Source organism: Nyctereutes procyonoides, unplaced genomic scaffold, assembly GCF_905146905.1.
Source record: "Nyctereutes procyonoides isolate TBG_1078 unplaced genomic scaffold, NYPRO_anot_genome, whole genome shotgun sequence".
Lineage (NCBI taxonomy): Eukaryota > Metazoa > Chordata > Mammalia > Carnivora > Canidae > Nyctereutes > Nyctereutes procyonoides.
In genome coordinates, this window is record NW_026575082.1 from 24446690 (window position 1) to 24474348 (window position 27659).

At 39.7% G+C, this 27659-nt stretch overlaps 1 protein-coding gene across 17 annotated transcripts in view; it reads right to left on the minus strand.

Moving 5' to 3' along the window:
* The window catches only part of LOC129514487 (low-density lipoprotein receptor class A domain-containing protein 4-like), a 387588-nt gene that overhangs the window by 258689 nt on the left and 101240 nt on the right, over positions 1-27659 (minus strand). For 7 of the 17 annotated variants that reach the window (XM_055333084.1, XM_055333096.1, XM_055333098.1 and 4 more), the window contains one exon: positions 4909-4992. The exons of 9 other annotated variants lie outside the window; for them this stretch is intronic. The gene's annotated coding sequence lies outside the window, so the exon portion shown is untranslated. Of the gene's footprint in view, positions 1-4908; positions 4993-21081; positions 21121-27659 lie in introns of those variants that run through there. One more of the 17 variants, XM_055333091.1, reaches the window with a different exon arrangement.

Here is a 27659-nt window from a genome sequence, read left to right on the forward strand (position 1 = left end):
ATACCTGCCTCCAGGCTTACCTGCTCCCTTCCTTTCCTTCTACAGGAAGGAACTACTGACAGACTCCTCCAGGCATAATTCTTTTCGAAGTATCACTGGCTTTAGTTAAGCAGGAAAAGGAGAACAAAGTTCTTCCCCCGAGGATTTTTATTTTTATTTCTTATTTTTTATTTTTTCCCCCCAAGGATTTTTAAATCGACTTGCTATTTGTATAACATGTGACCCTACACACAAAAAACCCAAATAATACGTCTCATTAAAGAATATTTCTTAAAAAAAAAAAAAAACGGAATAATGTTCATGGTGGGAAAGAATGGAAAATATAGGTAAGTAATTTTAAAAAGTAACACTTACAACCCCATCACCAGAACAAACTGATGTTAGTATCTTGGTATATATCCTATAGACTAAATATGTGTGTATATTTTTTTAACAAAAAAATAGTATCATGCCACAGAAATTATTGTAAAATATTTTTATTTAATGTATGTTAAAACTCATTCTTTGTTATTCTTTGGAATATTTATTTGAAAACAATCCTCTAAAATTTATAAAAAAAAAACTCACCTTCACTCATTTCTGATAAAAGGATCAGGTCTAAAAGAGTCAGCAAAAAACCTGCACGGTACACGGAATTATTTAGAGAATTTTAATACTGACAGGCATCGCAAAAAGGAAAGTGTCAAATCATATTACGATTCCACCTAAAGGAGTACTCTAATGCTTTTAATCTGGCAATTAATTGTTGCACATTTTTTAAAATGAGAATTATAATTATAAAGACTTAAGGTATCTATGAGACTCCAACCAATATTTATTTTTAATAATATATATTATTAAATATTATATTTATTTATTATATTATAATATTTATTTCTGCATGTAAGTCACAATTTTACTTTCATATATTATTTATTATATTTATATTTATATTATAATAATATAATATTTTTATTATAGTACTGCTCCTGACACTACATATTTTATTGTGGAAATGAGAACTACTATTATCATTGTCAGCTGTCAAAATACTTCCTAAAAGCCTAGGTCACAAGCCAACACTAACACAAAGACAACATGGTAGTTAAAAATGCAAAACTGTTCTCAGAGCTGACTCCTAGCCCCTCTGACATGATGCGTAGCAGGTTTTGTTCTGTTTAGACAAAGACTCTTTTTGGTGTGGAATAATTAAACCACACAAGCACACTTGAGAAATCTGCATTTTAATTTCTACTATCATTTTCCTTTGGTGCAGTCAATCCTAAAGATTTTCATTAAAAGAAGCGACTCACAGCCTGCCCATCCACCCCCATTCTCCATTCTTATTTCTCAAGCCTTTCTGCCAGTTGACGTTTTTGTGATAACAGCACATAGAACTTGTTAGAAACATGATTAGTTTTTCCCAAAAAATGAGTTGGGTCCTCATATCTCAAGCAAAGAAAGGAAAAAATTGTAGTTTTCCAATTAAGCCCTTCTCGGAAGGCATGCAGTCAACAAGCCCACATCCAGTGATCTGCAGATTCCTCGTGTAATTTTCATAATGGAAGTTGGAAGGAACCTTCTGGCCTTTAACACGAATAAATACTAAATCTCACTCAAGAATAATTTATGATGTTTATCATCTTCGCCTTCCCCTTTTCATTTCTATTAAGTTGGTTTCCATATTGTTAGATCTATCAAAGCTGCTTTCTGCTACTTTCACCTTTTGAATTTTCTACTTGTTTTACTCAGTTTGTCTTCCAAGACGTGTCTCTATGTCTGCTATGGTCCAGCTGAGACACGTGGACGCATACCCGAGGCAAGGGAACCGGGATCCGAAGGCCATGGGGCTGTACCCGACCGGAGCAACGTTTCATGATCAGATGGCGAGGCCACGCGGGCTCCGTGGTATCCCCAACAGCTGCTCCAGATCATGCCTGGATCTCCAACGTGTCAGCTCCCCGCTACCTGCAAATTTACTGGCATATTCCGAAGGTCCACACTATAGGGTTTATTCGGACTGCAAAAGACTCTGCTTGATAAGGTCGCTAGGACACTGTACTGACACAAATATATGAAAGTAAAATTGTGACTCACATGCAGAAAAAACAAGAAAGGTTCCACTACAAGCTACATGAATAGCACAAGTGATGCTGAGAGGGCCTACGTAAGCTAGCACAGCACGCACCTCACCGGCCCCAACAGCAACGTCCATGTACAAGGCAACACAACTGTGGCAAATTCTAAAAGCCAGCTCTTTGCTCTTAGCACCTCTGCTCACCCTGTATTCCAAATATACATCCTTGCCCATCCACCTCCTCTGTGGATGACAATCCAAGTTCATGCTCCTCTTACCCATGAAACCACTGCATGTCAACATGTGCCAACTGCATCAAAGCCAGCTGCTGACAGGAATGGGACCAGGCATGCCTGGCTCCGCCATCACCCTGCTCTCATTGACCGGGGGCAAACCCCACGTGGGACAACAATACGCAGCTGACATCATGCCGGGAGACGCCTGTACTGAGCAACATGCAGCTCATCATTTCTCATCAAACAGGCCCTTCTCCATTCTGTCAGTGTGGCCTTCACTCCAGTGATAACACCTGACCCGGATGAGGTAGTGATGATACCATCCAGGCAACCCATCAGATAACATGCATGACGGACCAATGCGAGAACTCACGTGGCGAGAACTCATGTGGAGAGGCCCAGAGCGGTGATGTTCTAATCTCCCGGCAGATGAGGCAATGCCAGTCGGGCTCAGGGCCATGGTGATGTTGGCTGTCCTGCCTGTGGGGTGTGCTTGGAGCCATGGAACAGCCCCCAACATAAAGTGCAAAAAGAAGCACTTAGAATTTAAGGAAAGATGTATGCCCTCAGCTCAAGCCCACTATCCCTCCCCTACTGGAATTCATCCCTGGAGATGCTGGCAGGCCGTGGACACTAAAGTGACAAAACAATGGTAACTTATATGCAGAGGCACATTTTTAGCAAATAACTCCCTGAGGCCACCATCACCTTGATGAGCAATTGAGCTCCTTTCACAGGGGGCTGCTTGGGACCCATAACCTTAAACATGTGCTATCTCCACACCCCCTCCCCATAAGCCAGTAACTACAAAGCACGTTCAACGTCCAGATATTTGGTGCAAAACTTCTTCTTCTGAAAGGCAAATATTTTTTTAATTTTTTAATATTGATTGATTGATTATTTATTTATTTATTTGGCAGGGGGTGTGGAGACAGAGGGAGAGGGAGAGAAACCCTCAAGCAGACTCCCCACTGAGCACAGAACTCAACGTGGGGTTCAATCCCAGGACCCTGAGATCATGTCCTGAGCCAAAACCAAGAGTTGGACACTTCACTGACTGACCCACCCAGGCACCCCTGAAAGGAAATTCTTAATGCAAAATTTGGTGGGGTTGCTATATTCATCTCCCATTCATCTGCCACTTCCTCTTGGGGAAAAGGGACTAAATTCAGTGGAGAGAGAAGATGGGACAAAAAATACCAGAAATTCTCACTGGGGCCAGGAATGGACACTTTCATATCCCCTCTCACTTGTATTATGAAAAAGCAGCCCGTGCCAGTCTTTCTCTTTTTACTCAGTTTCCACTTCTGAGAGGCCTTGTATGAGAAGGAGTCCAACTGCCCTACCGCCCAGTGTACTTTTTACCTTTTGAGTAATGCTACTATAGAATTTCTTGACCCAAGCTATCTTTGTAAATAAATTTAAACAGCCAGTACATCTAAGGGCAGAAATTGGAAAGTCCACATTATATGTACTTATGTTCTTTTCACAGCTATTCATGCTCATTTTTTAAGTATTACCTGGAAATTCCATGACTTAAAATTGCAGACATCTTTTGTCAGACTTATTTATCTGAGTACGGATATCTATAGCGGAGGCCCAAGGTCTAACAGGATAAAACACAGTATAGCATGGAACTACACAGAATTACCACTGACAAATATTGATAATTGTCCTTGCTGGGTACACTGTAATGCTGCATATCTCTTCACTTGTATTTATCTTTCTGTATCTCCAATCAAATTACAACCTTCCTGAGAGCAGAGAACACATTTTTCTGGGAAGAGAAGCTCTACAGGATATTTATTCTTGATCTGACCCTAAAATAAACCTGCTTCCAAAGTGGCTGAGAGATGTGATTTTTTTTTCTTCACTGATAACGAGAGAAATCAGGAAAGTGGAAAGCTTGCTTGGGTAAGGAGAGCCTGGCTCGGTTCTTGGGGTAGAGGGCACACCTCATTTATCACTCAAGAGAGCCGCCATTGTCAAGACTTGCTACAGTTGAAGCTTAAGTCTTTGATTCCATGGCCCACCCACAACTCACATTCTCTATGCTCCATCAGAAACTGCAAACACATTGGTCTCACTGATTCCAAAGGCCAACAACAGTCAGAAAAAAAAGCTAATCAATTTCCAACTGTGCCGTAGCCATATGCCTGTTGGGTGAAAGGAAATCTCTGAAATACACACGTCAATCTCAAGAATAGTGTCATTTGACGGTGAACGCGTTGGAAGAATCTGTACCCTCTGCAGTTGTTGTGGCTGGCTTGCACCAAGATGTGTTTAATGTAGCTGGCATCCGAAAGTTTAATTCTTTGGGATAATATTTCTGATGAAGTACTGCCGTTCATATCATTCATCATCTATGTGATTATAGTATCAACGTAAATAGGCAATGTCTCCTTGCTAGGTGTCCACCAGAGACAACTCCTGGAAAATTAAATTCTCTAAACGGAGTTCACAATCATGTTTATCTGCCATAAAAAAATATTCCTTCCTTGCTGTTATTACATACTCAATGGAAAAGTGGAGTATTCGAGTTAGCAGATAACCATATGACTTTGCTTGTATGCTGGCTTAAATAACTGTAAAGACATGGAATCTTGAGGCACCCACCTGGCTCAGTCAGTAGAGCATGTAGCTCTTGATCTTGGAGTTGTGAGTTCAAGCTTCATGTTGGATGTAGAGATTACTTAAAATCTTAAAAAAGAAAAAAAAGAGACAGGAAAGCTCATTACTTGAGAAGTCCATCCCACTGTTGAACAAGTCCAACTGCCAGAGAAGCCACCTTCCAACAGCAGGGCAGAACTTTGCTTCCCTATACCTTGTACTCACAGGCTTCAGAATGATAATCTCAAGCAATGCTAAAATTCCACTTCTTCTTTCACCATGGAGCCACTCCATTTATTTAAAGCCCTGCATCTTATAAATATGAGTTCTTTCCATCCTTGGGATCCTCAATTTACTTCTCATGTGACATGGTATCCAAATTTTTTAGTATGTCATTGTCCATACTTTAGCATGAAACCTAAAACTGAACACAGATGTGGCCTGACCAATGTGGGTTTCCATGGCAAAATCACAGGCACTGATTAGATACTAGGCTTCCACGAATGCAGCATGAAAATCCAATGGTGAGGTTTTGTTTTCAGCTGCCTCAAATTCTTAATATACATCATAGTTTCTAGTTTTACTGTGTTCTGTTTTACTACTAACCTTTTCACTTTCCCATCCTAAACTTATGTAATTCAGTTTCTGAACCAGAATACAGTGCAAACCTGCATTTTCATCCACATCAAATTGCATCATATTGGTATCAATTTTTCTGCCTATCAATGTCTTTCTGAATTATGACCCTTTTATAATATATATTTACTGTTTCCATATGGAAATATAAACCATCTTAGTCTATTCAAGCTGCTGTAACAAAAATACTATAAACTGGGTGACTTATAAACACTTATTTCTCACAGTTCTGAAGGCTGAGAACACTGTGCTGGCAGATTCAGTGTCTGGTGTCTGGTGAGAGCACATTTCCTCACAAACAGCCATGCTCTTACTGTAACCCCCCATAGTAGAAGGGGTGAGCTAACTCTCTGCTGGCTCCTCTTCAAGGGCAATAATTCCATTCAGAGGGGCTTGGCCCTCATACCTAATAACTTCCTAACCACCTCCCTCGGGCCTCACTTTCTAACACTATAACCCTGGAGCTAGGATTTCAACATATGATTTTAGGGGGACAACAAACATTCAGACCTTAGCATCATTTTTCAAAACTTCAATTACTGAAAAACTCTAAAGAGGAGAGGGATAGGATATCCCTTCCTCTGTAATAAACTTTTTAGTAATCATAATTGGTGGTTACAGTCTTAGTATTTTTCTTCTAACTTGGCTGTATCTGTAAAATGAGATAAATCAAAGGAATAAAGCACAAGGTACTCTAATTCCATCATTCCTCATGTCCTTGAGAACTGGGATTCTCAGTATAAAAGAAAGATAATGTAATACAGAAAATGTTAGATAAAACCCCAGTAATCCTGAAATGCTAAATTTGAATTGAATATATTACAATAAATTCAAAAGATCTTTTTTTATCTTGCACTTGTATATATGCCTAGCTCTATTCACTGAAAAGACCTAAAAACAATAACCTAGTATCAGTGAGCATCCCTAATACTTAGATTATGTTCTTAAAATGCAACTTCCCATTTAAAGAAGCCAAGCCTTTTTGAAAAAATAGCTGGTTCCAGGTCTAGTGCAGAAAATGTACAAGATGAGCATGGAATCTCTTGTCATACCAGATAGTAAGAAAATCATCAAAGACTACTATGGTCATGTCAAAAGAACTCAGCAAAAAAACTGGAAGAGATTATCATTGGTCAAAGTTGGGGCCATTTTAACCTCAATAATAATAATTGCAATGCATTGAAACTCATTTGTTTAAATCCATAAGTGTAGGGTGCCTACAATGGCCTACCAATGGCCTGGGTGGTGCAATCAGTTGAGCATCCGACTCTTGTTTTCACCTCAGACTGTGATCCCATGGTTGTGAGATCGAGCCCCACGATCAGCTCCGTGCTGCATGCAGAGTCTGTTTGAGACTCTCTTTCCCTCTCCCCCTGCACTTCCCACGCTTTCACTCTCATTCTCACTCTCTAAAATACATAAATCTTAAAAAAATAAAATAAATCCCTAAGTGCATAAATATATTTAAAAAACTAACAGTGACTTTAAAAATCTGGTGGCTAAAAGGAACGTCAAGTATTTATATGAATTGTACCACTGGGTAACCAAATGGTAGAGAAGGGGAGGCATCACCTTACAAAAATGTTCCAGGTAACAAGAAAAAAGAAATGCTATTACAACATGACTAGTTTATAGCCCCCAATAAACTAACAGAGCTAGGAGCATAACACTTTAAAAAAGGTAGGCAAGCAAACATTACATGCCTTCTGATGAAAGAACACAAATCGTCTTCTAAACCAAATTCTGAATCTTCTGGATACAGTTACAGGAACTATAACTACAAGAACTATGAAAGACAGAGAAACATGCTGATTGCACTATAGTCAAACTGAAGGAAAGTATAGGTCAATAGATCCCAGATTTTTAACAAATAAACTTCAAGGAAAACAGGGATAAAGTGAGAACCTGTATATTAAAAAGAAACTTAGAAGACTTATAAAGTACTTTCTTAAACACAGGGAAAGATTATAGATTCAACTTAGATGATTAAATCATAAAGAAATGCCAGTAAGTCATTATTAGGAAAGACAAGGTAGTAGTTACTTTTGGAAGGAAGAAAGGGGGAGAAAGATAAATGGGAAAGGGGCACATATAGGGGCTTCTTGGGTGGGTGGCAAAGTTCTATTCTTGATATTAGTGATGGTTACAGGCTTATTCATCATAGAATAATTTACCGAACTATAAATTTTTATATGTTTCTGCAATCTTGTTTTACAGTATACTAGAAATTAAAAGAGAAATTATTTTTAAGTAAAATGCCTCTCCTCTTTTCTCTTCTTTTATACTTCTGCATCTTTTCCACTTGATTTAGCATAAAACAGACAGCAAAAATGGACAATTAAAGGTTTTTTTTATTCAATTAAATATGCTAAACTACCTTGAAACAATGCATTTACATCACCTGAATCTATTGCATACTTGGTTTATTGGCACCACACCCATCCTGAGCAGCTGTGGGTGCGGACTCCCAACAGCTTACAGACACCCCTTGTAAAGAAATTCTCCTTGGCTGAATGGGAGCCACCACCATTATGCCCAATGGCCCAATGGCCTACCCCATACCTCAGCACCTCTAGCCCTCAGGCAGCCAGAGAGGGACTGATAATGCAAAAGCCCGACCCTACCCTTCCCTCAAAGTTTCATGCTGGGGAGTCTCCAGAGGACAGTGCTGAAATAAGACTCTGGCTGAGACCACTTGCTTGCTTAGGTCCTCCCTATGGCCCAGTCCTGCTCTCCCCAATCCCCTGTTCCTGAGAATATGTCCTCAAATAAATACTTGCAACTATATTGTTGTCTTAGGCTTTGCTTCTAAAAAACCAACTTAAGGGGCATCTGGGTGGCTTAAGCATCTGACTTCAGCTTAGGTCATGATCTCAGGGTCCTGGGAGCCCTTCATTGGGCTCAGCAGGGTGTCTGCTTGTCCCCCTCCCTCTGCGTCTCCCCCCACTTGTGCTCTGTCTGTCTCTCAAATAAGTAAAATCTTTAAAAAGAAAGAATGAAACCAACTTAAGACTTGAAAATGAAATGTCACTTTTGCAGCGAAAAAAACTTTATTGGAGTTCAATTTGCCAACATACAGCATAACACCCAGTGCTCATCCCATCAAGTGCCACCCCCCTCAATGCCCATCACCCAGTCACCATAAGAAAAATGAATTACTGATAGGTATAAGAGGTCTCTCTAAGTGATCATGAGTAAACATTTTGTTATTCTAGAAACACTAAATGCCACCAGCATGTCCCAACATCTTTTATTACTTAATGTGGATGAGCCACTAACTCCCTACAAACTCCCTAATAACTGGCCTCTAATATCAACTCTATAGGAAAGACAAAGAGCAAAGGATCCTAATTTCTCTTGCTAGCTGATTACCAGGACCTTCTATTGAACATCTCAAGAGTCATCCAAGTTACCCAAATGGAAAGATCAAGTTGACTTCTCACTATATCTCCAGATTCATCAAGTCTCCAAGTCTTCCTAAGTCTTAAGCAATGTATGGAGTGTACAATTTTAGATGAAAAGAAAAGGTAAGGTCTGATTAAATGAAAACAGACAAACAAAAATCTTGACAATACAGACTAACTGGAGGAACACCCAGAGCCTCTAAAAGTTCCCCTGTGATATTGTGCCATTCTTTGCCACAGCATGAAAGTATGACAAATATTTAATCTGCAAATTGAACATACATATATATCAATGTGTCAAAAAAGCACAGAACTGAGGTGGAAACAAGTACCTCTTTCTTTTTTTTTTCCCCCTTTTTTTTATTTTTTTTTAAATATTTTATTTATTTATTCATAGAGACACAGCTAGAGAGAGAGGCAGAGACATAGGCAGAAGGAGGAGCAGGCTCCATGCACCGGGAACCCGACGTGGGATTCGATCCCGGGTCTCCAGGATCGCGCCCTGGGCCAAAGGCAGGCGCCAAACCGCTGCGCCACCCAGGGATCCCACAAGTACCTCTTTCAATTCATTTCAGTTTTAGGGGTTTAATTAAGCTACTTGGTGTTGATAGCAGGGGTTTTAGGGAAGACTTCCACGAAGATGGATCTTGGTGACACTGGAGATAGCCTCAAAGTCGACCCTAAACTGCCAAAGGACTCAATAAAGGCCTTCAGTACATTTATCAGTATCAAACAACATGCACCCCTGCCTTTTGATCAGTATTAAGAGACAAACTGCACACTGAGGAAGACTTCAAAAAATTCTCTGCAAAATGATTTTGGAGTATATTTTATAAGAAAGTTTGCTTTATAACTGTTAACAGATTCTAGGTTCAGAACACAAGATGAATAATCTCTGAATCACACAATCAAAAGGCTCAGATGGTCATTTACCCATTCCTATTCTTCAAAGAAGGATCGTACCTAAACCATCACAGGCCTACCTGTATTTGTATTTTTATTTAATAGGTTATAAATCAGTCCAAACCATTTCTAGTTCTCTGTATCTTTCCATCACACAAACATAATTTCCAAATCACAGTACCCTATGTGAAAACTAAAGAATGTAAACCCAATAGTTGTGGGAAAAGATTCCCATTTTATTGCCATTCCATGCTGATTGCCCCCAAAATCAGACAAAAATTCATACCACTCTAAAAGCAACTTCTAAAAAAAATAAATAAATAAAAGCAACTTCTCTTTTTGTGAATAAAAAGACATTGCATTGCATTTATATCAGCACAATGAAAACTTCAGGATGAGAAATTTTAGCGTAAAAATTGATAATTTCATATTGCATTTTCAAAAATAGCTGAATAAATTAAACTTTAAATGTTTTTAGTCATTTGAGCTAAATCCCTGATGTACTAACTGGACAAACATCTGGAGAAGTGATGTCAGCAACACAGAACACTAAGAAACTACAAGCCCTCGTTGATCTGCAGAAACAAACACATCAGGTCAGCTACATTAATTTTATAGGAGCCAGAGAAAACAAAAGTCTACAGCAACCAAGCAAAGGACCAAACAAGAAGCCATATTCAAAACAGCAGGAAATTTCCTTGCACCTTTTTTCACCCATGTCCCAACCCCATCCTAGCCTGGCCATCTGGGAGAAGTGGCAGCCCTGTTCCCAATTCTCTCTCTTGAAAGAGGAAGCAGAGCAGACCTATTTTGCAAAATTCCAACCTGTCTAGGGACTGCACAAGAGATTGGTTTTTGTGTCAACTAACTCAGAGCTCAGACAGCCAAAAAAGCAACACAGCTTGGATTCAAGACTAAGAAAATTCCTAGGAAAGAGGTGGCAGCAATAAGAGCTGAAAGGAGACACCAGATACATGTGGCAACAACTTTACAGAGAGGCATACAATAGAAAATGAAAGGCCAAGAGAAGGAATCAAGATAAGAATCTAGGGAATTAAGACATTGAAAAGCAGCCACATTTACACAAAAGTCAAGCATACACACAGGCTAAAGCAAGACACATCCAGAAAAGGCCCCAAAAGACATTAAGCCTTCACAACTGGGTGATCCCAAAGTTCAGAACATGGTCTAACTAATCAATGAAGGTCTTCCCTAGCAAGTAACCACTATGAAAAGACAAGAAGTAGCTGGGTTTCTTTTTCCAAATGCATAGTTTTCAACAACAACAACAACAAAAACCATAAGGCATACCAAAAAAGCAGAACTTACCAATTATATCTCAATAAAACTGGAGAGGGAAAAGACAGGAAAACATGGTTCCTTTACAGGAATAAAATTTAGTGGTATGGGATGCCTGGGTGGCTCAGTGGTTGAGTGTCTGCCTTCAGAGCAGGGCATAATCCAAGGGTCCTATGATAAAGTCCCACATCTCCCTCTCCCTATGTCTCTGCCTCTCTCTGTGTGTCTCTCATGAATAAATAAAACCTTAATAAAAAATATTAGTGGTAAAGATGTTCCTTAAAAAACACAAGAAGCAGACATATCACACAAAGAACTTAACATAAGTGTCTTATATGCTCAAAGAGCCAGAGGAAAACATGAACAAAAATCTAGAGAATCAGGATAATAATACATCAACAAAATTCGACAGAAATTGTAAAATAGGAGGCCCCTGGGTGGCTCAGTGGTTGAGCATCTGCCTTTGGCTCAGGTCATGATCCTGGGGTCCTGGGATCCAGTCCTGCATCAGGCTCCCAGTGGGAACCCTGCTTCTCCCTCTGCCTATGTCTCTGCCTCGTTCTCTGTGTCTCTCATAAATAAATCAATTTTTTAAAAAAAGAAATTGTAAAATGGAACCAAAAAGAAGTTCTGGAGATGAAAAACACAATAACTGAATTGAAAAATTCCCTAAAGAGGTTTAATAACAAACTTCAACAGGTAGAAGAATCAGACAACCTAGACAGGTAATTTGAAACTATCAAATCTGAGAAGGAGAATATATTGAAGAAAAGTGAACAGAGTCTAAAGAACTTATATGACACCATCAAACAGACCCATATATGATTACAGGAGTCCCATAAGATAAGGAAAGAACAGGTAGATATTATTTGAGGAAATAATAGCTAAAAATTTCCCAAATTTGAGGAAAAAAAATCTGAGATCTACAACTCCAAACAGGATAAACACAAAGATACACCAAGGCACAATATAATCAAACCACTGAAAATCAGAAAGAGAATCATAAGATCAGCAAGAGCCTACCACATAAAACAGATCCTCAACAGGATTATCAGTAGACTGGTCAGCGAAAACCTAGTAGGCCAGAACACAGTGCAATGATAAATTTTAAATGCTTAAGGTGGGGAGCACCTTGGTGACTGAATCAGTTAAGTGTCTGTCTCTTAGTTTCAGCTAAGGTCATAATCTCAGCAGCACCCTGGGATCGAACCCTGCATCTCATTGCTGTGCTCAGCACAGAGTCTTCTTGAGACTATCTCTCTCCCTCCCTCTCTTTCTGCCCTTCCTCCTCATGCTTGTGGGTGCATGCACGCAAGTACATGCACACATGCTCTCTCTCTCTCAAATGCATAAATAAATCTCAAAAAAAACTGAAGAAAGAAATTAGACAGGTCTACACTAATAGGAGATTCCAGTACTCTAACTTCAATAATGGAAACAAAGACGACCAATAAGGAAATGGATGACTGAACACTACCACCAATTGTACCCTAGCAGACACATACAAAACACTCCACACAAAACAGAATACACGTTTTACAAGCGAATGTGGAATATTCTTCATGATGGAACATTTGTTAGAACCACAGAACAAGTCAGTAAATTTTTAAAGACTGAAATAATACAAAATATCTTTTCAACCACAATGGGGGAAAAATAGAAATCAATATCAGAAGGAAAAGTCAAAGATCTACAAACTTGAGGAACCTATATAATATGCTATTATTTGAGTCAAAGAAAAAATTGTAGGAGATATTAGACATTCTCTTGAGACAAATTAAAATAAAACAACATACTAAAACATGAAATGCAGCAAAGCAATGCTAAAAGGGAAATTCATAGCTATAAACACTTAAAATTTAAAAAGATCTAAAATCATCACCCTAACTTTACACCTTAAGGAAAAAAAAAAGAACAAATAAAACTCAAAGCTAGAAGGACATAAATAATAAATATGAGAGATTAAAGAAATAGAGAAAAGAAAAACATTAGAGAAAAAGTAACAAAATCAAGAAAGGATATGTTGAAAATAACCAAATTGTCTCACTTTTTTGCTGGACTACCAAAGAAAAAATAAAAGATCCAAAATACTAAAATCAAAAATAGGGATCCCTGGGTGGCGCAGCAGTTTGGCGCCTGCCTTTGGCCCAGGGTGCGATCCTGGAGACCCGGGATCGAGTCCCATATCGGGCTCCCGGTGCATGGAGCCTGCTTCTCCCTCTGCCTGTGTCTCTGCCTCTCTCTCTCTCTCTCTCTCTGTGACTATCATAAATAAATAAAAATTAAAAAATAAAATAAAATAAAATAAAATCAAAAATAAACGTGGGAATAAAGGGAAAGGAGAGAAGAGGAGTGAAAATATCAGTGAGGGTGACAAAACATGAGAGACACCTAACTCTGGGAAACGAACAAAGGGTGGTGGAAGGGGAGGTGGGCGGGGGGGTTGGGGTGACTGGATGACAGGCACTGAGGGGGGCACTTGGAGGTATGAGCACTGGGTGTTATACTAAATGTGAGCAAATTGAACTCCAATAAAAAAAATTAAAAAAATAAAAGAATAAAAAATAAAGTTTGAATGCTTAGAAAATTAATATCCCTTTAAAAATTAAAACAAACAAACAAACAAACAAACGTGGGAACATTGCTACCAGTATGACAGAAGTAAAAAGGATTATAAGAGAACAATTAGATGCCACATATTGGACACCTAGATGATATACAATCGGATATCTAATGGACAAATTCTTAGAAAGACATAACCCATACAGACTGAATCACAAAACGTAGAAAAAGACCAATAACAAATAAGGCAATTGAATTAGTAATCAAAATCACCATCAAAAAAAGCCCAGGACCAGGGACGCTTGGGTGGTGTGGTGGTTGAGCATCTGCCTTTGGCTCAGGGCATGATCCCAGGGTCCTGGGATCGAGTTCACATCAGGCTCACCACAGGGAGCCTGCTTCTCCCTCTGCCTATATCTCCACTTCTCTCCCTGTGTCTCTCATAAATAAATTAATTAATTAAGAAAAAAAAAGTCCAGGACCAAATATCTTCACTGTGAATTCTGCCAAACATTTAAAGAATTAACACCAATTCCTCTCAACTCTTCCAAAATACTAAAGATAAGGAAATACTTCCTAACTCATTCTATGAGATGGGAAATATCAATACCAAAGCAGACAAAAATGCTACAAGAAAACTACAGACCTTATGAATAATGATGCAAAAAACTCACAACAAAATACCACCAAACCAATTTCAACAGCATATGCACTGAGGGGGGCACTTGACGGGATGAGCACTGGGTGTTAAGCTATATGTTGGCAAATCGAACTCCAATTTTAAAAAAAAACACACAAAATGATGAGGTAGGATTTATTCCTTATATGCAATGACTGCATAATTAATAAAAATTGTATCAAAGAATACATTACATTAACAAAATGAAGGGTAAAAATCACATGATCATCTCAATTGATAGAAAAAAAAAGCATGACAAAATTCAACACTGTTAGTGATAAAAATACTCAACAAACTATAACAGAAATAAATACTGCAACATTACAGAGGTCCATTTATGAAAAACTCACGGAAAATACCATACTCAATGGTGAAGGACTGAAAGCTCTTCCTCTAATACTGGGAACAAGACAAGGATGCCTACTGCCATTATTTCTATTCAATATAGTACTGGAAGTCCTAGCCAGAGGAATTTGGCAGGAAAAAGAAATACAAGGCATCAAAATTAGAAAAAAAACAAAGTAAAATTATCTCTGTTCACAAATGACATGATCTTAAAAAATAGAAAATCCAGAAGATTTCACACAAACACAAAAAAAGAAAAACCATTAGCACTAATAAGTAAATAGAGTTAACCTGAAGGACACAAATCACATAAAATTCAGTTGTATACCTACACACAAAGAATGAACAATATGAAAAGGAAACTAAAAAACAATTCCACTTACAATAGCATCAAAAAGAATACAGAACAAAATACATAGAAATAAACTTAAGTAAATGAAAGATCTGTACACTGAAAACTACAAAATGTTGCCAAAATTAAAGATATCAATAAATGGAAAGACAGCTCATGTTCATTAATTAGAAGACTTAATATTGTTAAGAGGTCAATACTATCCACAGTGACTCTTCACATTCAATGCAATCTCTATCAAAATCTTAATTATGTTTTTTGCAGAAATAGATAACAACTATTCTAATATTCATATAAAATATCAAAGGACCTCAAAAGAACCAAAAAAATCTTAGAAAGGAAGAACAGAGTTGGAGTTCTTACACTTCCTAATTTCAAAACTTGCTACAAAGCTACAGTAATTGAAATAGTGTAGTACTGGCATTAAGACAACAATATAGTCTTATGAGACAGAAATCTCAGACTATTCAATTGGCAAAGAACTCAGAAGGGGTAAATGAAATAGCCGTACGCAAAAGATGAAGCTGGACCCTTACCTAATACCATATATAAAATTTAACTTGGGTTGTGTGTCTCGCTCAGTCAGAAGAGCATGCAACTCTTGATCTCAGGGTCATGAGTTCAAGCCTCACATCGGGGGTAAAGATTACTTAGATAACATTTTTAAAATTTTAAGAATAAAATTTAAGGGGCATCTAGGTGGCTCACTTGGTTAAGCATTGGACTCTTGATTTTGGCTCAGGTCATGATCTCAGGGTTGTGAGATTGAGCCCCATGTTGTAAGGCTCTATTCTCAGTGGGGATTTTGCTTGAGATCCTCTGTCTCCCTCTCCCTCTGCACCCCCGCCACTGCTCCCTCTCTCTCAAATAAATAAATCTTTAAAAAAATTAAATGTAACTCAAAATGAATCAATCTAAATATAAGGAACATAAACATAAAAATATACAACTCTTAGAAGAAAACATACGAGGAAAGTTTTACATGACATAGGATTTGGTAATGACTTTAGGTATCACACCAAAAATTCAGGCAACAAAAGAAAAAATAGGTAAATTGGACTTATCAAAATTAAATACTTGTACACCAAAGGAAATTTATATCAAGAGACTGAAGAGAAAAACCCACAGAATTAGAGAAAATATTTCAAATAAAGTTTCTGATAAGGGTTGATATCCAAAATATATGAATAACAAAACAAAAAGCAAACAAACTGATTAAAATATGGGCAAAGGACTCGAACAGATGTTTCTCCAAAGAAGATATGCAAATGGCCAATGAGCACATGAAAAGATGTTCAACATCATTAAGTCATTAGGAAAATGCAAATCAAAACAATGAGACACCACTTCACACCCAAGAGACTGGCTAGTATCAAAAAGAAAAGGAAAAATAAAACAAAATAGCAAGTGTTGATAAGGACACGGGAGAAACAGGACCATTGTCTTCTTCAGAGGAAACAAAGTCAATGGAAAGCATCATCTCAAAACACCATCATCCTCCCTGCCTGCTCTCCATCCTCCAGCTCCCACAAACCTACCCAGCTAATAACAAAAAAAGCACACAAGCCAGAAACTATCCAGAGGACCCATATGGAGAAAAAAACACTAAGTCTGATCCTAGGATGTTATTAAGTGTTAAGCAATAACACCTTTAAAAAATACGAGAGAGAGAAACAACCATCAATATTCTTCATCGAAATGCAAAGACGGAGAAAATAGTAGTTCAATTCTATTTTCACCAGAACCTTATCCTGACAAAGTAAATATATGTGTGAGAGTAACCTTTACACTCTCAGAAACATTCACAAACAAATCCACCAACGCTGTATTCAAGAAGGGCCCAGCAGTGTTCAGGGCTGAGGATCCTGTTAGAGTCAACAGTAGCAGTTCCTGTTTTTAGATCGCTCTGTTTGAAGAATCTCGACTACTCTAAATTTGTGAAACTAGGAGATTAAACAGGAAACGTGATTTTACCCACTCATCCCTCACCTCCATAGAATGTCTGACTAGAGGTCCCCTTAAACAAAACAAAGGGAGAACATATATTACATTAGTGAGTCTACTTCCAAAAAGGAAAAATCAAGGGAGAATAGAAAGGAAGAATGATAAAGCATCATCGTGCTCAGAGACAACGCAAGAAAGACAGCAGATAAGAATAGAGAGACTTATCTGTCTCTAGTCTCCTTTTTGAGCCACAGAAAGATGGAAAAAAAATGCAAGAAAGGAGGGAGGAACCTTGAAGCATTAAAAATCATGAAGTTCTTACTGTTCCAGTAAAGTTCAAAAAATGTTCAAGACCATTACTTGCTACTTAAATGCAGCTACCTCTGTGACAAATACCTAAAGAGACGAAGGTTTCTTTGACTATATAACTATTGTCTGTTGTGACTATTTTCCAATCATGAAGAAACCCAGAGTAGGGTGGACAGAGCATAAGCTTTCAAACTTGATTCTGAATCCTCAGTCTGCCTTTTGCTGGGTGATAATTTTCAAGTCATTTAGCTTTCATGAAACTATTTTCCTGACCCATAATAATGGAAATAGCAGAATTTTCTCCTCCTCTAGATATTAAACAAACACAAAAAGACAATGAATTAAATGGAATTTTCAAACATCATTTTCCATGTAACTAGGAAATGCTATTGGAAAAACTGCAAAAAAAAAAAAAAATCTAGACACAGATCTTACAACTTCCATAAAAGCGACCTCAAACTGGATCATAAACCTAAATTAAATATAAAATGCAAAAAATAAAACTCCTAGAAGATAACATTAAGAGAAAATCTAAATGACTTTGAGTATGGTGTTGACTTTTTAAAATAACACCTAAGTCACAATCCATGATAGAGGGACAGCCAGGGTGGCCCAGTGGTTTAGCGCTGCCATCAGCCTAGGCCTGACCGTGGAGACCGGGGATCGAGTCCCGCGTCGGGCTCCCTGCATGGAGCCTGCTTCTCCCTCTACCTGTGTCTCTGCCTCTCTGTCTCTCATGAATAAATAAATAAAATCTTTAAAAAAAATCCATGATAGAAATCATTGATAAACTAGATTTTACTGAAATTTAAAAATTCTACTCTGTGAAAGATATTGTCAAGAGAATGAGAAGACAAGTCACACCCTGGGAGGAAAACTTGTAAAAGACATGTCTGATAGAGGATTGTTATCCAAAATATATAAATAACTCTTAAAATTAGATGATAAAAACAAAGGAACATGAATAAAAAATGGGCAAAAGACCTGAGCAGACACTTACTTCACCAAAGAAGATACAAGGATGGCAAATAAACCCAAGCGAAGATGCTCCACACTGTGAGTCATTAGGGAATTGCAAATTAAAATCCAATACCACTACACATCTATGGCAATAGCCAAATTCAAAATACTGACAACACCAAATATTGGTGAAGATACGGAGTAATAGGAATTTTCACTTATTGCTGGCAAGAATGCAAAGTGGTAGAACTACTTTGCACAACAGTTGGTATATTCTTACAAAATTAAATATACTCTTACCACACAATCCAGCAACTATAGTCATTAGTATATACCCAAGTCAGTTGAAATCTTATATCCACATAAAACCCAACACACATATGTTTACAACAGCTTTATTCAATATGGCCAAAATTTGGAAGCAACCAAGATATCCTTCAATAGGTGAACAGATAATGGACTATGGTGCATCCACACAATGCATTATTATTCAGCACTTAAAGAAAATGTGCTCTAAAGCCATGGAGGAAACTTAAACGCACATTACTAAGTGAAAAAAGCCAATCTGAAGAGGCTACTAATTGTATGATTCTAATTATATAACATTCTAGAAAAGGCAAAACTATAGAAACAATAAAAAAAATCAGTGTGGGCCACCTGGGTGGCTTAGCGGTTGAGCGTCTGCCTTTGGCTCAGGGGGTGACCCCAGGATTGAGTCCCGCATTGCTTGTCCCTTGGCCTGTGTCTCTGCCTCTCTCTCTCTGTGTCTCATGAATGAATGAATGAATGAATGAATGAATGAGAGAAGGAAGGAAGGAAGGAAGGAAGGAAGGAAGGAAGGAAGGAAGGAAAGAAGGAAGGATCAATCAGTGGTTACCAAGGGGTTGAGGGAAAAGGAAAGAATAAGTAAAGCAGAGAGGATGTTTAGGGTAAAACTATACGATACTATAATGGTAGATACATGTTATTACACATTTGTCAAAACCCACAGAATATAGAAAGCCAAGAATGGACCATAATGTAAACCATGGAGTTTGGGCGACCATCACATGTCAATGTAGGTTCATCAATCATAACGAATATTCAACTCCAGGGTTGGAGTTGCTGATAGTGGGGCTGTGCTATACAGGGGCAGGAAGTATGTAAGAAATCTCTGTAACTTTCACTCCATTTTTCTGTGAACTTAAAACTAATCTAAAAAAAGAAAATCTATTCAAAAACTCATCAAGGGTTGTTTTGTTCAACTTGATAAAAATAAATTTGAAATTCTGAATGAAATAAGTTTCTAGGAAAATATAATTTACCAAAACTCATAACAAAGATATATTAATTGATTTTCACATTAAAAAAAAAAAAAACAGAGAAGGGGCGCCTGGGTGGCTCGGTGGTTGAGCATCTGTCTTTGGCTCAGGGCATGATCCTGGGGTCCCGGGATCAAGTCCTACATTGGGCTCCCTGCACGGAGCCTGCTTCTCCCTCTGCCTCTCTCTCTCATGTAGATTCACTGTAGGAAAATAAAATATGTATTATAAGATTAATCAATTTAACATCATTTGTAATAATACCAAATGACCAGATACAAATAGATGTCTATTTACATGGGATTCAGTAAATAAATACTGATATATCTACTCAATCCAGTCAATACTATGAAGCTATTAAAAAAGAATGAGGTCACTCTCTGTGAACTGATATATGAGGATTTTTGTGATTAAACTGTTAAGTGAAATAAAACAGTGAGTACAGAATCTATAATTTGGACATAAAATGTAAATAATAATATATTTTATATTTGGTTTAAATTCTTAAAATTTTAAGATGTGCATATAAGAAAATAAAAATGGCTAAATACTGAGGAGTGGGGGAATTTGATACATGGAGAATAAGGACAAGGGGGAAATTATTCAATAAATATGTTTTTATATGCTTTTAAGCCACCTGGCTGGCTATAAGGCATATTCAAAAAATTAAAGTTCAGAATGAACATAATGTATTCCACAGAGTTGTGAAGATATTAATGATAGACCAGTCTTTAAACACAAAGTAGATGATGCTCAATAAATGTAAAGTTCCCCTGCCGTCAAAGGACAAGGACAACTATACTACAAAGCATAGCGATGACAAGCCCAAAAGCAAAGCAAGAGGACCAAGACGTGTCGAACTCTCAACATCCCCAGGAGGGAGCCCAGTAAGGCCTATGAGTTGGAAAACACCTCTTCTTCTCCAGCCCCATGTTCCTCATGTTCCTGGGCCATTGCAGAGATCGAGTTTCCAGCACCTTCCATTTCTCAATTCATTAGCCACTTCCTTCTCTTTAAAATAAGCTCATGTATTATGCTGAGTGAAATAAGTCCATCGGAGAAGGACAAACATTATACGGTCTCATTCATTTGGGGAATATAAAAAATAGTGAAAGGGAATAAAGGGGAAAGGAGAGAAAATGAGTGGGAAATATCAGAAAGGGAGACAGGACATGAGAGACTCCTAACTCTGGGAAACGAACTAGGGGTGGTGAAAAGGGAGGTGGGCGGGGGTGGGGGTGACTGGGTGATGGGCACTGAGGGGGGCATTTGATGGGATGAGCACTGGGTGTTATTCTATATGTTGACAAATTGAACACCAATAAAAAATAAATTTATTAAAAATAATAATAAAAATAAAATAAAATAAAATAAGCTCATGTCCCCCTATCTCTAAAAACAAACTTTCCTTCATTCTACTAGGCCATTTACTACTACTTTCATTTGACACCAAAATCTTTAATTAAAAACATAAAATGCGTGTACCACTGGAAATCTCCTCTCTCTCCACCTTCCTCTTCCAACTTCCGTGAAACTTGGCTCACATTTGAAGACTTGCTCTTCAACGTTTCCCGTTTTCCCAATTGGAAGACTTGTCCTCAGTCAGTCCTTGGCCAATTTTAATCTTTCCACCCGGCAATGCTGCTGGCAGTCCACTCCTTAAAGCTCCTTCCTTCATTTCGGCAGCACCATATTCTTCACTGACACAAGCACTTATTCTCGATGAAGGGCCGGACTCTGTGCCACAACAACCTCACACAGCTGTGGTGAGAATTCATGGGCTGATACAACTGTTTAGAAAAGTGGCTCGATCATCATCGTTACTGTCAGCATATTTTCAAAGCATCATCCCTTTAGCAGACAACAGAATAATGACTCAGAAGCTCAGGGAGATGAAGATCTACCCTGGAATCATCAGCCACTCACAGATGAGAGTGAAGCAGAAAAGCAATGGGCCCAAGACAAGATACTAACTTTTAAGGTAGAAAAAAGGATTCCTAATAACGGGAAAATCAGATATCAAAGAAGTAGTTTACTAATGATAGTAGTAATGTCAATGATGATAACGATGATAATAATACAGCGCTTAGTGTATTATTATTACTGAAGCACTCACCATGTACGATAAACATTTTAACATATTGTGTCATTTAACCACATACAGCTTCTTGAGGGATGTACTGCTGTCCCCATTTTACAAATGAGGTTTTTGAGGTTTGCTCCAAAGCACATGGAAGTTTCGAGATGACTGAGTACTCAGTGAAGCTGAACGCAGCAAAGAAGTCCAGCAGAACACAAACATGATTTGCCCACATGAAGGTCACCATGAAAGCAATTTCAGGGAAACACACTGGAAGATGCTAAATTGCAAGTAACTGAAAACTGAACAGGACATGAGGAAATAAAGACAGCACTAAACATCCCTTTATTTTTTTTTTAGTTTTTATTTTTATTCATTTATGATAGACATAGACAGAGAGAGAGAGAGAGAGGCAGAGACACAGGCAGAGGGAGAAGCAGGCTCCATGCAGGGAGCCCAACGTGGGACTCGATCCCGGGGCCCCAGGATTGCGCCCTGGGCCAAAGGCAGGAGCTAAACCGCTGAGCCACCCTGGGATCCCCTAAACATCCCTTTAACGACGGTGAACTACAAACAGAAAGACAAACCGGCCAACAGAATGAGGGGAGGAGTTTGGGCTGGCTGTTGGTTCAGGTCTGGGTTTCCCCTGGGCGGAGGTGGATTGGGTGGCCTTTTGACTAGAGCATTGCATAGGCTTGCTGCCCTCTCCAGATCTTCCAGGTCGGTCACCATCTCTCATGACTCCAACGACTCAAAGATCTACTATCAACCTCCCACAGGAACTCGTATCCGTGATTCCAAAGCTCACTTTGCATGATAGCGCCTCAAGGTTGCACACATCCACTTGGATGTCCCACTTTCTCCTCAAAATCAAAATGCTAAAACCTTGAAGCCATCACCTAAGCCCCCAAGCCTGCTCTTTCTCCCTCTTCCCCATTTGTCACTGTTCTTTACATATAGTAGATGTTCAACTAATACTAAGTAAATCATTTCTGAACCCTGCTCCCTCAAAACTACACTGTGCCCAATGTGGTCAATGAAGCTAAGGTTTACAATTCTTTTCCAAGATTTGGTATGCCAACTCTGACAACTTTTTGAAAATTACATCATTACCTGACCCTCAATCTTTCTTCTTTGTTATAAATAGTCACTAAGGAACGGTATCAATATAAAGAGGTTCATAAGGGCTCCTGGGTGGCTCCTTGGTTAAGCATCCCACTCTCGGTTTTAGCTCAGGTCATGATCTCATGGGTCGTGAGATCAGGATCTCTAGCAGACTCCACCCTCAGCAGGAGTCTGCTTGAAAATCTCCACCCCCTGCCACTCCCCTAACTCACACATGTGCCCACTCTCTCTTTCTCAAATAAATAAATCTTATAAAAAAGTAAAGAGCTTAATAAAATTTTCCAAAACACTCACTGAAAACCCTTATGCCCTATATGAATTTACCATCATTCCCAGGAAATCTGGTCCCATATGCTGAATATTTACATCTTATCAAAAACGAAATCCTCTTTTTGTAGATACACGAGAAAAAAATTCCAAAATGAAATGGATGAAAAAAAAATGGAATGGAATGAAAAAATTCCAAAAATTCCAAAATTCTAAAATTCCAAAATTCCAAAAGCATCTGCCTTTGACTCAGGTGATGAGCCGAGGGTCCCGGGATGGAGCCAGGCTTGGCAGGGAATCTGCTTCTCCCTCTCCCTCTGCACCTCCCTTCATTCACACACACTCTCTCTCTTAAATAAATAAATGAAATCTTTTTTAAAAACACAATTCTAATCAGACAACTAAAATAGAATCAAGTATTCATCTCCATATATCCATCAAAGTATAAGTATTATAATTTACAACAGTCTAATAATACATTACCAGAAGTTTCTCCTGTGGTGATATATTAAGATATTTTCATGAAATTTACTTAAACACCCCTAGAAAGCGTAAGTAGTAAAAGCACCTATTTTTTATCTCTCCAAATTAAATATAAGGAAGGGCATATAATTCAGACCCTTTAAAATGCATATACATATCTACATCAACACCAACAAGAAAAAAAAAACAAGAAAATTTGAGATGGGGTAGCTTAACGAAACTGGTACAACAAACAAGGTGTTTTATTTATTTTTTTAAAGATTTTATTTATTCATGAGACACACACACACACACACACAGAGAGAGAGAGAGGCAGAGACCCAAGCAGAGGGAGAAGCAGGCTCCATGCAGGGAGTCCAAAGCAGGACTCGATCCCGGAACCCCGGGGTCACACCCTGGGTCAAAGGCAGTGCTAAACCGCTGAGCCACCCGGGCTGCCCAAACAAGGTATTTTAGTCTTAAGGCATAATGGAGTTTGAAGCAAAAGGATGCCAGCAATATTGATCCTGTGTTTATTAAACATTTTAATTAAAAATGTTAATATTTTGTCCATCATGGACTTTGATCATAATTTGATTTTTAAAGTATTCTTTATTACTGATAATAAAGTTTTGGTGCCTTAAAGTCGGTGCCCGACTCTAGCCCTGGCCCTATGATATATGTTGGGGGGGAGGGTAGAGGATGGGCAGGGAGGAGACAACGAGAACATATTTTCTCTGTTTCCTGCTTAGGACACAAAAATAACCTAGCTATACAGTCCTCGCGTCCTTGCATTAAATTGCCATTTAAAAATACCCATCCCTCTCCTAATTGCTAGCCCTGCCATTTTGCACAGTTCTCACTTCTAGGAGCTTATGATAAAAAAGGAACATCACTGGTGAAAGCAAATACACAAAGAACATGCAGTCAGAAAAATAAAAATGCAGAGGTAGGTTTCTGAAAAGCACATTTTCTAAAGAACAAACTATTTTCTGAGGAGCCCAAGAGAAAGCAGTTGTCTTTCCACTACCGCTGTTCCCAGCTGCTCGCCCTGCTCATCAGGCTTCACAAAGGTAAAGATCCGGAGCTGCTGCTGCTGGCTCCCCAGCTATCTGCAATGGAAAGGAAAATTATAAAAAAAAAAAAAAAAAAAAAAAAAGAAAAGAAAACGGAGTCAAAGTCTTCACACGACACTACCAAAATCTGGAAGGTGTAATATTGAGTACAAAAAGGAGAGAGCCATTTTTCAAAAGCAGGGTTGAAGTAGATTCCTTTTATTTAAAAAACAAACAAACAAACAAAAAACCCAAACAAACAAACAAAAAAACAAGAAACCAAGAAGAAAAATACAATTTCTCACAGAGAGATTGTCAAATTACGTAGTGTGTGGCAATACAACACAGAAGCTGACTGGACTACTTGATTTTCTACATAGGACTAAGTCTTCTATAGTAGGGACGCCCGGGTGGCTCAGCAGGTTAGCGCCGCCTTCAGCCCAGAGTGTGACCCCCGGGTCCTGGGATCGAGTCCCGCTTCGGGCTCCCTGCACGGAGCCTGCTTCTCCCTCTGCCTGGGTCTCTGCCTCTCTCTGTGTCTCTCATGAATATATACATATTTTTTAAAGTTTTCTATGGTATAAATTAATATTTTATGAATTAATAAAGGGAACAAGCACAGTTTTTTTTTTTAATTCTAAATATACATATACTGCCTTTCACCACTTTCTTCACAAATAAAGATTTTAGGATTTTGTGTTTATTCTTAACATGTTATTTTTGGAAGAAAAGCCACTGTTATAATTATCCAAATCTGACAGCTGTAAAACTGTAGGGAAAAGACAAGAGAACAGAAGACACCAAGAAACTAATCCAGAGCCATAAACAACTGCTTAAAATTTGAGGGAGATCAAATTTTATCAAATTTACCAAATTGCATAAGACAGTAGCTGCTAAAAGCCAAACAAACTACAACTTTGAAAAATCGTGCACAGAGACGGGTTCGGAGAGTATCTGCTACTACACTGGGGGTCCCAGGGCAGGGCTCTCGGAGGGAAGCCAGGAGGGAGCCGGGTACCGCACGGGCCGAGCGGGAGCACCCGCCAGCGCGCAGGCCCGGAGGTCGGAGGCCGGGGTGCAGAACCAAGCCCTTGTTCAGTGACCAGCGGGTCCGCGAGGCCGGACGACAAATGGCAACAGCTAAGGCTCCGGGGCCGGGAGGACGCTCAGGGGGCCAGCTGCCTCCTGCTTGCTGCCTTACAAAGGGAGGGAGGCCGGACAAGAGATGGCTTTGAAAAGAAGCTGCAGAATCGAGGATCCCCCATCAGGCTCTCCCTACAGAGCCCGTCTTGGCTCCCTGGAATACCTGCTCACTCACTACCTCCGATTTACTTTTCCCTGAATTTGCTAGAAAGCAGTTCACGCACCGTCGCAGGCAAGGCCTCACAGGCCCCGCAGCAGAGAGGGGCCACATCCCCCAGGACCCCGTCAAAGGAGGGAACCCCGACCGGTCCTGCCGGGCTTTTACAGCTGGACGCGGCCCACCTGAGGCTGGCCGTGTCCACAACCGTCTCCAAAGTCAGAGCTGCTGGTCTCGCCTGGGCTCATCTGCCCTGCCACGTGAACCAGCAGGTAGCAGCCTCCCTCCCGTAAGCCTCGCCCTGCTGATCAGGTGACAGTGACCAAAGCAGCCTCCACCGCCACGAAGGGAAGAGGTTTCCGAAATGAGAGCTGCCCAGACATGGGGCCCTGCGCCCAAAGTGGGAGGACGACCGCCCGGCCCCACAGGGGCTCAAGCCCCAGGGCGGCCCGTGTGGGGGGCTCCTGCGGCCCAGGAAGGACACCCAGGCTCGGGGCCATCCCCACCGCGCTCCTGGAAGGAGGCAACAGACTCCAGCGAGGTCTTTACAAACAGTAACACGAAAAGCAAAAGATGGTCTGTCCCCTAACCCAGAGGATGGATTTTAAATGCTTTAGGTTTAAACGATTCCCTCACAGGTGAGACAGAGCAAAAAAGTAAAACTAAAGCAGCAGCAACGGGGTTACGGTAACGCAGCACTTTGTAGCTCACTCTTCCTAATTGGATTAACACAAACTTGCAGGCAGGATGGGGGGTCCTGGATATGCAGCTGCGGGACGCGGCAGCGAGAGCTCCAGAGCCCCCGTGTGACACAGGCCAGGCCACCCTCACACGGGGCACTGGCAGCCCAGGGGCGGCCGGGCACCGCCCCCGAGGCTGACAGTGCTTTTACGGTATTCCGTGAATTCTTCAGCCTGGCTTGGGTTTGGCTTGCAACCCTTCTTGCATCTGGAGGCACAGGTCAGGAATTCCTTTACTGATAAATTATTTTTAAAAATAATGAAAATTCAACACAATGATCCTGAGTCATGCGTCCTGCCCCGAGCATCGAATCTCACCAGCTTTAGAGCTGGAAGCCCTCGATGTCCCAAATGCACAGTCACAGGTCGCTTCCTTCAGGGTCACCACAACCTCGGTCCCCAGGGCCCTCTGTTCTTGCCACAGCTCTGGACCAGCGGTAGCACGACGCTCCCACTGCCCTGCAGGGTTGTTTTACACCCCAACAAAGACAGAACAAGCAACGCCAGCCCACTGACGGGCACGTATTCTAATTTCTGAGGACACACTGCAGATCTGCCGCGAATCCAAGTTCCTGCCAGGAGAGCACAGGTGAGCACAATGAGAAGGGGGAGCAGCGCCCACTGCCCATAAGGTGGGGGCTACAGGTAAGGAAGGGCCGACCTCACCTGATACCCCAACTCTGATGTCGGAGGCCGCTCCTAACCTGCCGCAGGAAGGAATAACCGCCTTAGGAACAACACACAAGCTAAAAGGGCAAGGATGTCATACAAATGGACTGAATCATTCAAAACAGCAGATACCCAGTACAGAACACTCTACTCCAAATGACACAGAGAAAAAAATACTTAACGCAATGTGAAATCCAGCTGTATACGTTAATAAAGAGTAAAAGAAGGCACAGATTCTCCTGGTAGAAATAGCTCGTGTCATACAATGAAAAAAAATTTATTTCTAATAACTTTTATTTTTACAATACGGAATAATAAGTGTTCACTGGAGAAAATACAAAAGTAGAGATAAACAGAATAAAATC